This window comes from Bubalus bubalis, chromosome 12, assembly GCF_019923935.1.
Source record: "Bubalus bubalis isolate 160015118507 breed Murrah chromosome 12, NDDB_SH_1, whole genome shotgun sequence".
NCBI classification, from domain to species: Eukaryota; Metazoa; Chordata; class Mammalia; order Artiodactyla; family Bovidae; genus Bubalus; species Bubalus bubalis.
In genome coordinates this window covers 101,382,119-101,394,692 of record NC_059168.1, presented here as the reverse complement: position 1 = coordinate 101,394,692, position 12,574 = coordinate 101,382,119, and the positions used below count along the sequence as shown (strand labels likewise).

Genomic DNA, 12,574 nt, shown 5'->3' with positions numbered 1-12,574 from the left:
GAGTCCCCGAATATATGACTGGCAGTTAGAGAATTAGATGGGCCAAGGCTCTGTGGTCGCCCTGTCTTATGATTTAGAGATGCTGCTGTGGGGCCAGGGACCAGGCGCAAACAGCGGAAATAGTGAACAGCAGGCCCTGCGCAGAAACCTTAGCTTCCTGCCGTTACGAATGAGAGTAAGACACCTGCCCGGGGCGCAGCACAGGGTTCTCAGATGGAGGAGGGAGCCGCAGCCCTGTGGGCACACCCTGGTCCTTGTCCTAGAGTCAAGGATGTGTCCACACTGTTCAGGGAAGACCCCCAGGTGTCAGAGGAAAGTTTGGAGGAACGTTTTTTCCAGGTCACATTCCAAGAACATCTCCTGAAGGAACGTTCTGTGGGACATCATCTGGGGAGTGCTCATCCGTATAACCAACCCCTCCTTTCAAGACGTGGGATGCGTTGGACAGGCGCCCAGCAAGCATTTTCCAGCCGCTCAGTGACACAGCACCTTCTCCCCAGACTCCTCGGGTACAGTGAGCCCCACGTGCTGAAGCACTGTGCCCCCCGTTACTGCGGGCACAGCTCACTTTTAACCACTTTCTTCAAGGTTGATTGTCATTCAGTCACTAGCTCGTCTCCAACTTTCAGCAACCACATGGACTGCAGCATGCCAGGCTTCCCTGTGCTTCAGTGTTTCCTGAAATTTGCTCAGACTCATGTCCATTGAGTTGGTGATGCCATCCAGCTATCTCATCCTCTGTCGTCCCCTTCTCCTCCTGCCTTCAATTTTTCCCAGCATCAGGGTCTTTTCCAGTGAGTCGGCTCTTAGGATCAGGTGGCCATAGTATGGGAGCTTCAGCTTCAGCATCAGTCCTTCCAATGAATATTCAGGGTTGATTTCCTTTAGGATTGACTGGTTTGATCTCCTTGCTGTCCAAGGGACTCTGAAGAATCTTTATCCAGCACCACAGTTCAAAAGCATCAAATTTTTCAGCACTCAGCCTTCTTTATGGTCCAACTCTCACATCCATACATGACTACTGGAAAAACCATAGCTTTGAGAGCTTTATGGACCTTTGTCAGCAAAGTTATGTCTCTGCTCTTTAATACACCTTCAAAGCGGGAACCGTATTTGATACCTTTTAACCTCTCAAGGCTTCAGTTTACCCCCTTGAAAATGAGACAGTTGAAAGTGACTTTTTTAAAACGCCAGCTCTGTTCTGGATCTGCATCAGTGTCCTCACCCAGAGCTTCACGTAATACACACACTTATATATTCGTGAATAAATGCTTATCGGGCTCGTTCCCTTTATCCCCATCTTTCTTTGTAATTAGCACAAAGGGGAAGGTTCTTGGTTCCATACTGAGAAGAACTGTTCCTGAACCACCTGTAGGTGCCCATGTGCCCCTCCCTCTCTCCCTTCCCCTTTCTAACTATACTTGGAAAAACATCACTGCAAGTACAGCAGACCCCTTGCAGACACTTCCACGGTAAGCTTTTACCTTGTTTGTACCTGGAAAATAATGTTTGTGGACATGTGTGTGTATGTGGTTGGTTGTTTTTTCCCCCCAATGTATCCCTTCCCCAAGGCAGAGCTCAGCCGTGCATCCTTTGTCTTGGTGACAGATACTGTGGTACCCACTCCGCTTCCCAGTCACGGGCTCTGTGCTGGACCTGGGGGTGCAAAGAAGCCATTGGTCAGCTCGTCTCCCCTGCATCCTAGACAGCTCTGCCTAGGCTCAGGGCGCCTGCTCCCTGCACAAGCCCAGGGGTTGAGGTTGCAGGTGATTGGCTCCTCTCCCCTTCTCAGCTCACCTGGTCTTAGCTACAAGATTTGTTACATTTGCATTGGGTAGCAGTTGGCGGCAGAGCAGAATGAAATATTTTTGCTATCCTCAACTTGCCTCCCACTTTGCAGCTTGCCTTGACATAGTGAACTAGAGATTTTCCCAATGTCATATCGCTCGGCAGATGAATGCCAGAGAAGAGACAGAGAAGACCACCCATTCAGCTCCCGCGCCCCTGCAAGGGGAGGTGCTGTGACAGGTCTCTAAGGGCACTTCCTAGAAGAGTGATGGCCTGCTGGGCAGACCCCCAGCGGCTTCATCTCCAAGCGCACCCCAGTTCTCTCTGGAGAAGCACAGTGCTCCCCTTGACTTCATGACTTGCCATGTGAACACACGGGGACCAGCACTGGAGGGCTGGTGAGAGAGCTGCTCAGTGCAGAGGGTTACCTTGGCAACCGCAAGCCCGCTTCATTACCAGATGGCATTAGCGTTATTTGTGGGATCCCATGGCAGTTGCCAAGCACAGACCTGTAGCCCCATCTCTGAACATTTTGCTCCGACCACAGCCAGCACTGACTAGTACGTAGAACAGTGTCCGTCGGCCAGTATATGGTGCCCCACCATATCAGTCTGCCAGAACTCCAGGGTCATTACAACCTGCTGCGTGCAAGTGTGTTAGAACTGGCACAGTCCAGACATGAGAATATGAATCATGATAGAGTGCCATGCAGGCTGGAAAGAACATTAGGTGCACAAAGCCCCTTCTCCAGGGCCAGGGGATGAAGGGCTCACGGACCCTCTCAGCCGCATCACCTCTGAGTTGAACGAAGGCTGATGGCTGGAGCATTGTATGACTCACCATGCCGCTGGCTACATGTCTCCCAAGGATCGTCCCATCTCATTGCTCCGCAGGCCCCTCTGCACTTCACAGCTGAGTGAACAGGCACCAGCGGTGGCTGGACTTCCCTCGGTCGCCCTGCCTGTAAGTGGCAGGTGTGGCAGAGTCCAGTGCACTTGACCTTCAGAGTCAGTGGCCTCCTTTGGAAGTCAGTGAGGTCACCCCCGTGGCAGCCTCGTCCTGTCCCCACAGCACCCGCACCTCAGGCTTACCAACTCAGCAGCCATTCAACAGGAGCGTGCTTTTCTTCAAACTTCAGCGCCCACACAGCTGACACCCCCTCTCTGCAGCATCCCTTTCGCCCAGGTGTGACAGCACGAGGGCAGATTAGCACAAGTGGTCGTCTCACTGGACCAGAGGCAGTGACCATGCTTGTTCCAGCTTTGATGTTGACTGGCTTCAGATCATTTCACCTCTGCAAAGTCCAGACAAGGGTGTGGGCCGAGCAGTGAGGACTGCCCCAGGAACGTAGTCTGTGCCGGGCCCTCTGCCGCACCCGTATCAGTGAATCGACCCCTCGGGGTCGTTCTCAGAGGGCACTCTCGGTATCTCCATCAGATGGAGGAAACTGACATCCAGAGAAGGCAAGTGATGGGGCCAAGCTCTCCCATAGCAGAGCCCAGACCTCATTCCAGATGCACCTGATTCCAAAGCTCGAAACGTTGAGCTTCAAAATTGCATGTGTAGTTTCATTGTAACCATGTTAAAAATGCAAAAGGCCATAAATCTGTGCATTTGCAGCCTAGTTGAGTACCAGAGTCCTTTCTGACTATAAAAAATGAGATTTGATAAACTTCATAGCGCATGACAGGTTTGAGAGAGAATAAAAGTGAACCAGAGCCAGACTTCATAGCACCGAATGTCTGGAAGCATCCAGCTCAGGAACGGCATAGCTGAAGAGATGCTCTTGGTGAGCCTCCGACGTGCGCGCGCCCTCCCTTACGGGTGAAGCCGCGGCACAGGAGCAGCGCATGGAAAGTCTGTCTCAGCTCCGGAGTGACCAGGCAGGGGGCTGCGGGGAGTGTGACTGGCTGAGGGCGGGCATGGAGCTGGGAAGTATGATTGGTGAGGGAGCGGTATGCTGGTAGAATCTCGTGTTTAGAAAAGAAAACACTTAAACCTCAATATATAAATGAACATAGGAAAAGAAAAAAAGGGGGGTGGTAAAGGAAAAACTATCCTAGCCCAGATTCATAAAATGCAAAACAAAAATTTTAACCTGTCTAACAATGATCTGCCCCTCTCGCCCGGTTGTGGACTTGAAATACCATTTCCCACGAAAAGAACCAGAGCTGCTTATGGAAGTGGCTGATCCGTGACCTCAGGTGGGACTTGCACAGGACAGGCCTGGAGTATCGTGTATGAGGCATCAACTGTCAGAGACCAGGGTTACAACCTGACAGGCCTGGAGTGCTGTGCATCAGAGAGCAAGGAGGCCGCCTTGGAGACCGGGGTTACGACCTCACAGAGATGCCCGTGCAAAGAATTGCATCAGATACATACACCTCAGATCTGCTTCCCTTTTTGAGTTTATGCTAATGTTAAGGGGGAAAAGCTAACCCATTTGTTGATACATTGGAAGTAAACTAGAGAACTAATGCGTTATTTGAAAACTGGCAGATAAATGGAAAGAACTGACCTTTTAACCTGTCTTTCCTATATAGTAAATTCACCCATGAGGTGACCAATTAGTAGGTAGGTGGAGTTTTTCTTTACAAAAGTATTCCAGCTAATACCTGAAGGCTGGGTGATCCCCTTGGAGTACGACCATCTGTAACCCCTGGTGAATTTAATGGGTCAGCAGCTGCCAGTGGCACACACTGAGATGCCTGACCTCCCATGCTTCCTGTTGGCAAACTGTGACACCCCCGTGAAGCAGTCCTGCCAAAAATAGTAATAACAATAATCAAGCCCGCATCTCATATAATTACCAATTTATAGGAAGTACCGAGTAAGGAAGACCATGTAAAGTACACCACCAGGACGCCATCAGCAAAATCCAAGCTGGAAAACTCGATAGAGAAAATGAGCCAGTTTCTTCAACAAATAAAATGGTGGGGAGGGGATAGAGAGAAATTTTTAGTTTAGGAGAGACTTTTGAGACATCAGCCAGTCACTGGGTGTGGACCATATTCAGATCCCAAGTCAAGCAAACTTTTTTAAAATGTGGCCTTTGTGAGACTGTTGGAAATTTGAACACTGACTGGCCTGCAGATTTGATAACACTGGAGAATTCCTATTATTGTTTCAGATATGGATTGGTAGCACAGCTATCTGTTTTATTTGTTTTCAGAACCCTCCTCTTTCAGAGATCCAGACTGAAATATTTGCAGATAAAGTGATATCTTGGCTGTTATTTGTTTCCAAATAAAACAGGAAGGGAAAAGTAGGTGCTGCTGCTGCTGCTAAGTCGCTTTAGTCGTGTCCGACTCTGTGCGACCCCATAGACGGCAGCCCACCAGGCTCCCCCGTCCCTGGGATTCTCCAGGCAAGAACACTGGAGTGGGTTGCCATTTCCTTCTCCAACGCATGAAAGTGAAAAGTGAAAGTGAAGTTGCTCAGTCATGAGGGTGTAGGTAAAACAAATCTGCCAAGAGTTATTGCCATTGGGGTGGGTCCAAGGAGGTTCATACTATTTCATTTACTTTTGTATGTTTTCTTTTAAGGCTTCCATAATAAAAACTTTAAAGAAAGTAATTAAGTCAGTACTTCAGGGCAGGGGGTGGATATTATTTTGTTCTGTTGAGGTTTCCTTGTTGTTCAGTCGCTAAGTTGTGTGCGACTCTTTGTGAACCCATGTACTGCAGCAGGCCAGGTCCCTCTGTCCTCCACTGTCTCAAGGAGTTTGCTCAAATTCACATCCATCAAGTCAGTGATGCTGTCAGACCATCTCATCCTCTGCTGTTCCCTTCTCCTCTTGCCCTCAGTCTTTCACAGCATCAGGGGCTTTTCCACTAAGTTGGCTGTTCACATCAGGTGGCCAAAGTATTGGTGCTTTAGCATCAGTTTTCCAATGAAGATGCAAGGTTGATTTCCTTTAGGACTGGCTGGTTTGATCTCCTTGCTGTCCCAGGGACTTATGTTTTAATAGCACCCATTGCTGATGGGGGTGGAGAGCAGACAACAGTGTTCTTAACCCTTATGGTTAGCAGTTGGTAGATTGTATCAGAAGCTTCAAAACATTTGTACTGTTCACCCCGGTAAATTACAGCTCTACAAACCTATCCTCAGGAAATAATCCCAAACACAGGAAAAGCCAGGTGAACAAAAGTACACATTGCAGCCCAATATTAATATTAGGGAAAATTTGGAAGTGACTAACGTCCAACAATAGGTTAAAGAAATTACAGTATATCCACTCAGAATGCTAGACCCACATGTCTTGCCATTTTTGAAGACTGCACAGCAATATGGAACAATGCTTACCTCATAATTTTAAATAAAGTTTTGACTTGAAATTATATATTTAGTTTCAGTTATAAACGTGAAAAATTCAAAACCCATGAATCTTTGATAGTACAAAGATTGAAAGGAAGTACCCCAAATGTTAATGGTGATTCTCTTTGGATGGAAAGACTATAAACAATTTATTCCTTTTTTCTCTAATTTTAGATTGTCCCCTAGTAAGCCTTTATTAACTCTTACTATTAGTTAACTTTAAAATATCAAAATTCTCTTTTTATCAGTTAAAGTCACCTAGATCTTGCTTCTTTTAAGGAAACAGTTGCTCAGTTTTCTGCTTATTAGCAGAAATTCTAAGAAATTCTGTGCTTATTAGCAAAGAGAGTTAAAATATGTTGGAAATGGTAGCCCCGTTGGGGGAGGTGTGCTGGCCCATCACTGTAGCCCAGCAAGAGGCAATTAACTTCAGTGCTTATAACTTCAGTGCTTATGACTTTAATTCTGTTCAGTTCAGTCGCTCAGTTGTGTCTGACTCTGCAAGCCCAGGGATTACAGCACACCAGGCTTCCCTGTCCATCACCAACTCCCGTAGTCTGCCCAAACTCATGTCCATCGAGTCAGTGATTCCATCCAACCATCTCATCCTCTGTCGTCCCCTTCTCCTCCTGCCTTGAGTCTTTCCCAACATCAGGGTCTTTCCCAGTGAAAAAGACCACATAGGTGGCCAAAGTATTGGAGCTTCAGCTTCAGCATTAGTCCTTCCAATAAATATTCAGGACTGATTTCCTTTAGGAATTGTTGATATTAATATTAATTAGGAATATATTAATATGAATATTGGGCTGCAGTGCATACTTGATTTCCTTTAGGAATTGACTTCGCACTCTAGGATGTCTGGCTCTAGGTGACTGATCACACTATCGTGGTTATCTGGGTCATTAAGATCTCTTTTGTATAGTTCTTCTGTGTATTCTTGCCACCTGTTCTTAATATCTTCTGCTTCTGTTACGTCCACAGACCTTTAGGATTGACTGGTTTGATCTCCCTGCAGTCCAAGGTACTCTCAAGACTCTTCCAACACCACAGTTCTAAAGCATCAATTCTTCAGTGCTCAGCCTTCTTCATGGTCCAAATCTCACATCCATACCTGACTACTAGAAAAACCATAGCTTTTTATCTAGATGGACCTTTGTTGGCAAAGTAATGTCTCTGCTTTTGATTATGCTGTCTAGGTTGGTCATACCTTTCCTTCCAAGGAGCAAGCGTCTTTTAAGTTTGTGGCTGCAGTCACTGTCCACAGTGATTTTGGAGCCCAGGAATATTAAGTCTGTCACTGTTTCCATTGTTTTCCCATCTGTTTGCCATGAAGTGATGGGACCGGATGCCATGGTCTTAGTTTTTGAATGCTGAGTTTTAAGCCAGCTATTTCACTCTGCTCTTTCACTTTCATCAAAAGGCTCTTCAGTTTCTCTTCACTTTCTGCTGTAAGGGTGGTGTCATCTGCATATCTGAGGTTATTGATATTTCTCCCAGCAATCTTGATTCCAACTGGTGCTTCATCCAGCGCGGTGCTTCTCATGATGTACTCTGCATAGAAGTTAAACAAGCAGGGTGACTATATACAGCCTTGACATACTCCTTTCCCAATTTGGAACCACTCCATTCTTCTATGTCCATTTCTAACTGTTGCTTCTTGACCTACATACAGATTTCTCAGGAGGCAGATAAGGTGGTCTAGTATTCCCATCTCTAAGAATTTTCCATAGTTTGTTGTGATCCACATAGTCAAAGGCTTTAGTGTAGTCAATGAAGCAGAAGTAGATGTTTTTCTGGAACTCTCTTGCTTTCTCAAAGATCCAACAGATGTTGGCAGTTTGTTCTCTGGTTTCTCTACCTTTCTAAATCCAGCTTGAACATCTGGAATTTCACAGTTCACATACTGTTGAGCCTGGCTTGGAGAATTTTAAGCATTCTTTGCTACCGTGTGAGATGAGTGCAGTTGTGTGGTAGTTTGAACATTCTTTGGCATCACCTTTCTTTGGCACTGGAATGAAAACTGACCTTTCCCAGTCCACTGGGAAGTTTCCCAAATTTGGAAAATTTGGCCACTGCTGAGTTTTCCAAATTTGCTGACATATTGAGTGCAGCACTTTCACAGCATCATCTTTCAGGATTTAAAATAGCTCAGCTTGAATTCCATCGCCTCCACTAGCTTTGTCCGTAGTGATGCTTCCTAAAGCACACTAGACTTCACATTCCAGGATGCCTGGCTCTAGGTGAGTGATCACACCATCGTAGTTATCTGGATCATGATCTTTTTTGTACAGTTCTTCAGTGTATTCTTGCCACCTCTTCTTAATATCTTCTGCTTCTGTTAGGTCCATACCATTTCTGTCCTTTATCGAGCCCATCTTGGCATGAAATGTTCCTTTGGTATCTCTAATTTTCTTGAAGAGATCTCTAGTCTTTCCCATTCTATTGTTTTCCTCTATTTCTTTGCGTTGATCGTTTAGGAAGTCTTGAATCTCTTCTTGCTATTCTTTGGAACTCTGCCTTCAGATGGATATATCTTTCCTTTCCTCCTTTGCCTTTTGCTTCTCTTCTTTTCTCAGCTATTTGTAAGGCCTCCTCAGACAACCATTGTGCCTTTTTGCATTTCTTTTCCTTGGGGATGGTTTTGTTACAGCCTCCTTCCTGTACGATGTTACGAACCTCCATCCATAGTTCTTCAGGCATTCTATCAGATATAATCCCTTGAATCTATTTGTCACTTCCACTGTGTAATTGCACGGGATTTGATTTAGGTCATACCTGAATGTTCTAGTGGTTTTCCCTACTTTCTTCAATTTAAGCCTGAATTTTGGAATAAGGAGTCATGATCTGAGGCACAGTAAGCTCCAGGTCTTGTTTTTGCTGACTGTATAGAGCTTCTCCATGTTCGGCTGCAGAGAATATAATCAGTCTCATTACGGTACTGACCATGGTGCTGACTATGTGTGGAGTCATCGCGTGTGTTGTTGCAAGAGAATGTTTGCTATGACCAGTGCGTTCTCTTGGCAAAACTCTGTTAGCCTTTGCCCTGCTTCATTTTGTACTCCAAGACCAAACTTGCCTGTTATTCCAGGTATCTCTTGACTTCTTACTTTTGCATTCCAGTCCCCTATGATGAAAAGGATATCTTTTTTGGGTGTTAGTTCTAGAAGATTTTGTAAGTCTTTATAGAACCATTCAACTTCAGCTTCTTCAGCATTAGTGGTTGGGGCATAGACTCAGATTACTGTGATATGAATGGTTTGTGTTGGAAATGAACAGAGATCATTCTGTTGTTTTTGAGATTGCACCCAAGTACTGCATTTTGGACTCTTTTGTTGACTATGAGGGCTACTGCATTTCTTCTAAGGGATTCTTGCCCACAGTAGCAGATATAATGGTCATCTGAATTAAATTAGTCCATTCCAGTTGATTTTAGTTCACTGATGCCTAAAATGTTGATATTCACTCTTGCTGTCTCCTGTTTGACCACTTCGAATTTACCTTGATTCATGGACCTAACATTCCAGGTTCCTATGCAGTATTGCTCCTTGTAGCATCGGGCTTTACTTCCACCACCAGTCACATCCACAACTGGGCGTTGTTTTTGCTTTGGCTCCGTCTCTTCTTTTTTTTTTTTGGAGTTATTTCTCCACTCTTCTCCAGTAACATATTGGGCACCTACTGACCTGGGGAGTTGATCTTTCAGTGTCCTATCTTTTTGCCTTTTCATCCTGTTCATGGGGTTCTCAAGGCAAGAATACTGAAGTGGTTTGCCATTCCCTTCTCCAGTGGACTACGTTTTGTCAGAACTCTCCACCATGACCCATCCATCTTGGGTGGCCTACACGACATGGCTTCTAGTTTCATTGACTTAGGCAAGGCTGTGATCCATGTCATCTTTTTGATTAGTTTTCTGTGATTGTGGTTTTCATTCTGTCTGCCTTCTGATGGATAAGGATAAGAGGCTTGTGGAAGCTTCTTGATGGGAGGGACTTCAGTGCTTATGACTACCAAATTGTAACTGGGTTCCTTTCCTTCCCTTGCTTCCTTCCAAGACTACACGTAAATTAAAGGCAGTTTCTGTTCCTGCCTTGGCGGTTTATTGGCATCCTTAAACAGTGATTTCTCATTTTACAAGAAATGACCCATTAAATGTTACATGGTATAGCAGAATTTAAAAGTACTATGCAGATGTAAGATGCTTTTATTAACATTCTCTTAAATATAAACAAAAGTATCATGTTTTTTTCTTAACCTTTTTATATTCTGTACCATTGAGGGCATATAGAAATACAGATCAACTCAGCATTATTGAAGGAACCCGGTATTAGTAATGTTCACCGACACCCAGGACTGATCAAGGAGAGAAACTGTTGTTATTGGGGACAGTAGGGTGAAGATGATGCTGTGAAAGTGCTGCACTCAATGTGTCAGCAAATTTGGAAAACTCAACAGTGGCCACAGGACTGGAAAAGGTCAGTTTTCATTCCAATCCCTAAGAAAGGCAATGCCAAAGAATGCTCAAATTACCGCAGAATTGCACTCATCTCACATGCTAGTAAAGTAATGCTCAAAATTCTCCAAGCCAGGCTTCAGCAATACGTGAACCATGAACTTCCAGATATTCAAGCTGGTTTTAGAAAAGGCAGAGGAACCAGAGATCAAATTGCCAACATCCTCTGGATCATCGAAAAAGCAAGAGAGTTCCAGAAAAACATCTATTTCTGCTTTATTGACTATGCCAAAGCCTTTGACTGTGTGGATCACCACCACAAACTGTGGAAAATTCTGAAAGAGATGGGCATACCAGACCACCTGACCTGCCTCTTGAGAAATCTGTATGCAGGTCAGGAAGCAACAGTTCGAACTGGACATGGAACAACAGACTGGTTCCAAATAGGAAAAGGAGTACGTCAAGGCTGTATACTGTCACCCTGCTTATTTAACTTCTATGCAGAGTACATCATGAGAAACGCTGGACTGTAAGAAACACAAGCTGGAATCAAGATTGCCGGGAGAAATATCAATAACCTCAGATATGCAGATGACACCACCCTTATGGCAGAAAGTGAAGAAGAACTAAAGAGCCTCTTGATGAGATGATAGTGGAAAAGTTAAAAAGTGGAAAAGTTGGCTGAAGGCTCAACATTCAGAAAACTAAGATCATGGCATCTGGTCCCATCACTTACTTCATGGCAAATAGATGGGGAAACAATGGAAACAGTGACAAACTTTATTTTGGGTGGCTCCAAAATCACTGCAGATGGTGATTGCAGCCATGAATTTAAAAGACACTTGCTCCTTGGAAGAAAAGTTACGACCAACCTAGACAGCATATTCAAAAGCAGAGACGTTACTTTGCCAACAAAGGTCCGTCTAGTCAAGGCTATGGTTTTTCCAGTAGTCATGTATGGATATGAGAGTTGGAGTATAAAGAAAGCTGAGCGCCGAAGAATTGATGCTTTTGAATTGTGGTGTTGGAGAAGACTTTTGAGAGTCCCTTGGACTACAAAGCGATCCAACCAGTCCATCCTAAAGGAAATCAGTCCTGGGTGTTCATTGGAAGGACTGATGTTGAAGCTGAAACACCAGTACTTTGGCCACCTGATTCGAAGAACTGACTCATATGAAAAGACCCTGATGGTGGGAAGGATCGATGGCAGGAGGAGAAGGGGATGACAGAGGATGAGATGGCTGGATGGCATCACTTACTCAGCGGATATGGGTTTGGGTGAACTCTGGGAGTTGGTGACAGACAGGAAGGTTTGGCATGCTGCGTTTCATGGGGTCGCAAAGAGTCAGAGATGACTGAGCGACTGAACTGAACTGAACTGAGGGTAAAAACTGTAGGAAATGGGGAATAAGGGAAGGCTGGCAGGAGGTGGCACCCCCAGAAACAGCCTGCACGCTGGAGTTGCAACATTAGCAGTGCTGTTGGCGGGGAGACTCTGGTCTGAGCCCAGAGGGTTCCCTGTAGCCAATTCTGTGATGTCAGAGCTTCACGGAACAGCCTAGACAGTGGGCCTTGGTTTGGGACCTGTGCCCAGTCTGTCTGTAGGGTCTCATCTAGGAGATGAAAAGAAGAGGCCTGACAAAGTATCGGAAGGGTTATGTGAGCCCCTTAAAGAATGGAAGGTGCTGTCTGTCTTGAGGGCTGAGTCTGTTCAGCAAGCACATCAGGTTGTTTTTCCCCTTTGTGGTGGTTTAGTCTCTCAGTCGTGTCCAGCTGTTTTGCAGACCCATGGACTGTAGCCCGCCAGGCTCCTCTGTCCATTGCATTCTCCTGGCAAGAATACTGGAGTGGGTTCCCATCACCTACTCTAGGGGAGCTTTCCGACCCAGGGATCAAACCAGCACCTCCAGCATTGGCAGGCAGATTCTTTACTACTGAGCCACCTGGGGAGCCTCTTTCCCCTGGCGTATATGAAACTGCACTTTTTATAGCTGGTGTTGGTAATGCCTGTTTGTCTTT

General features: G+C 45.5%; 1 protein-coding gene across 4 annotated transcripts in view; it reads left to right on the top strand.

Moving 5' to 3' along the window:
* Positions 1-12,574, top strand: part of MED27 (mediator complex subunit 27) — a 246,843-nt gene that overhangs the window by 174,696 nt on the left and 59,573 nt on the right. The gene's annotated exons all lie outside the window — the stretch shown is intronic.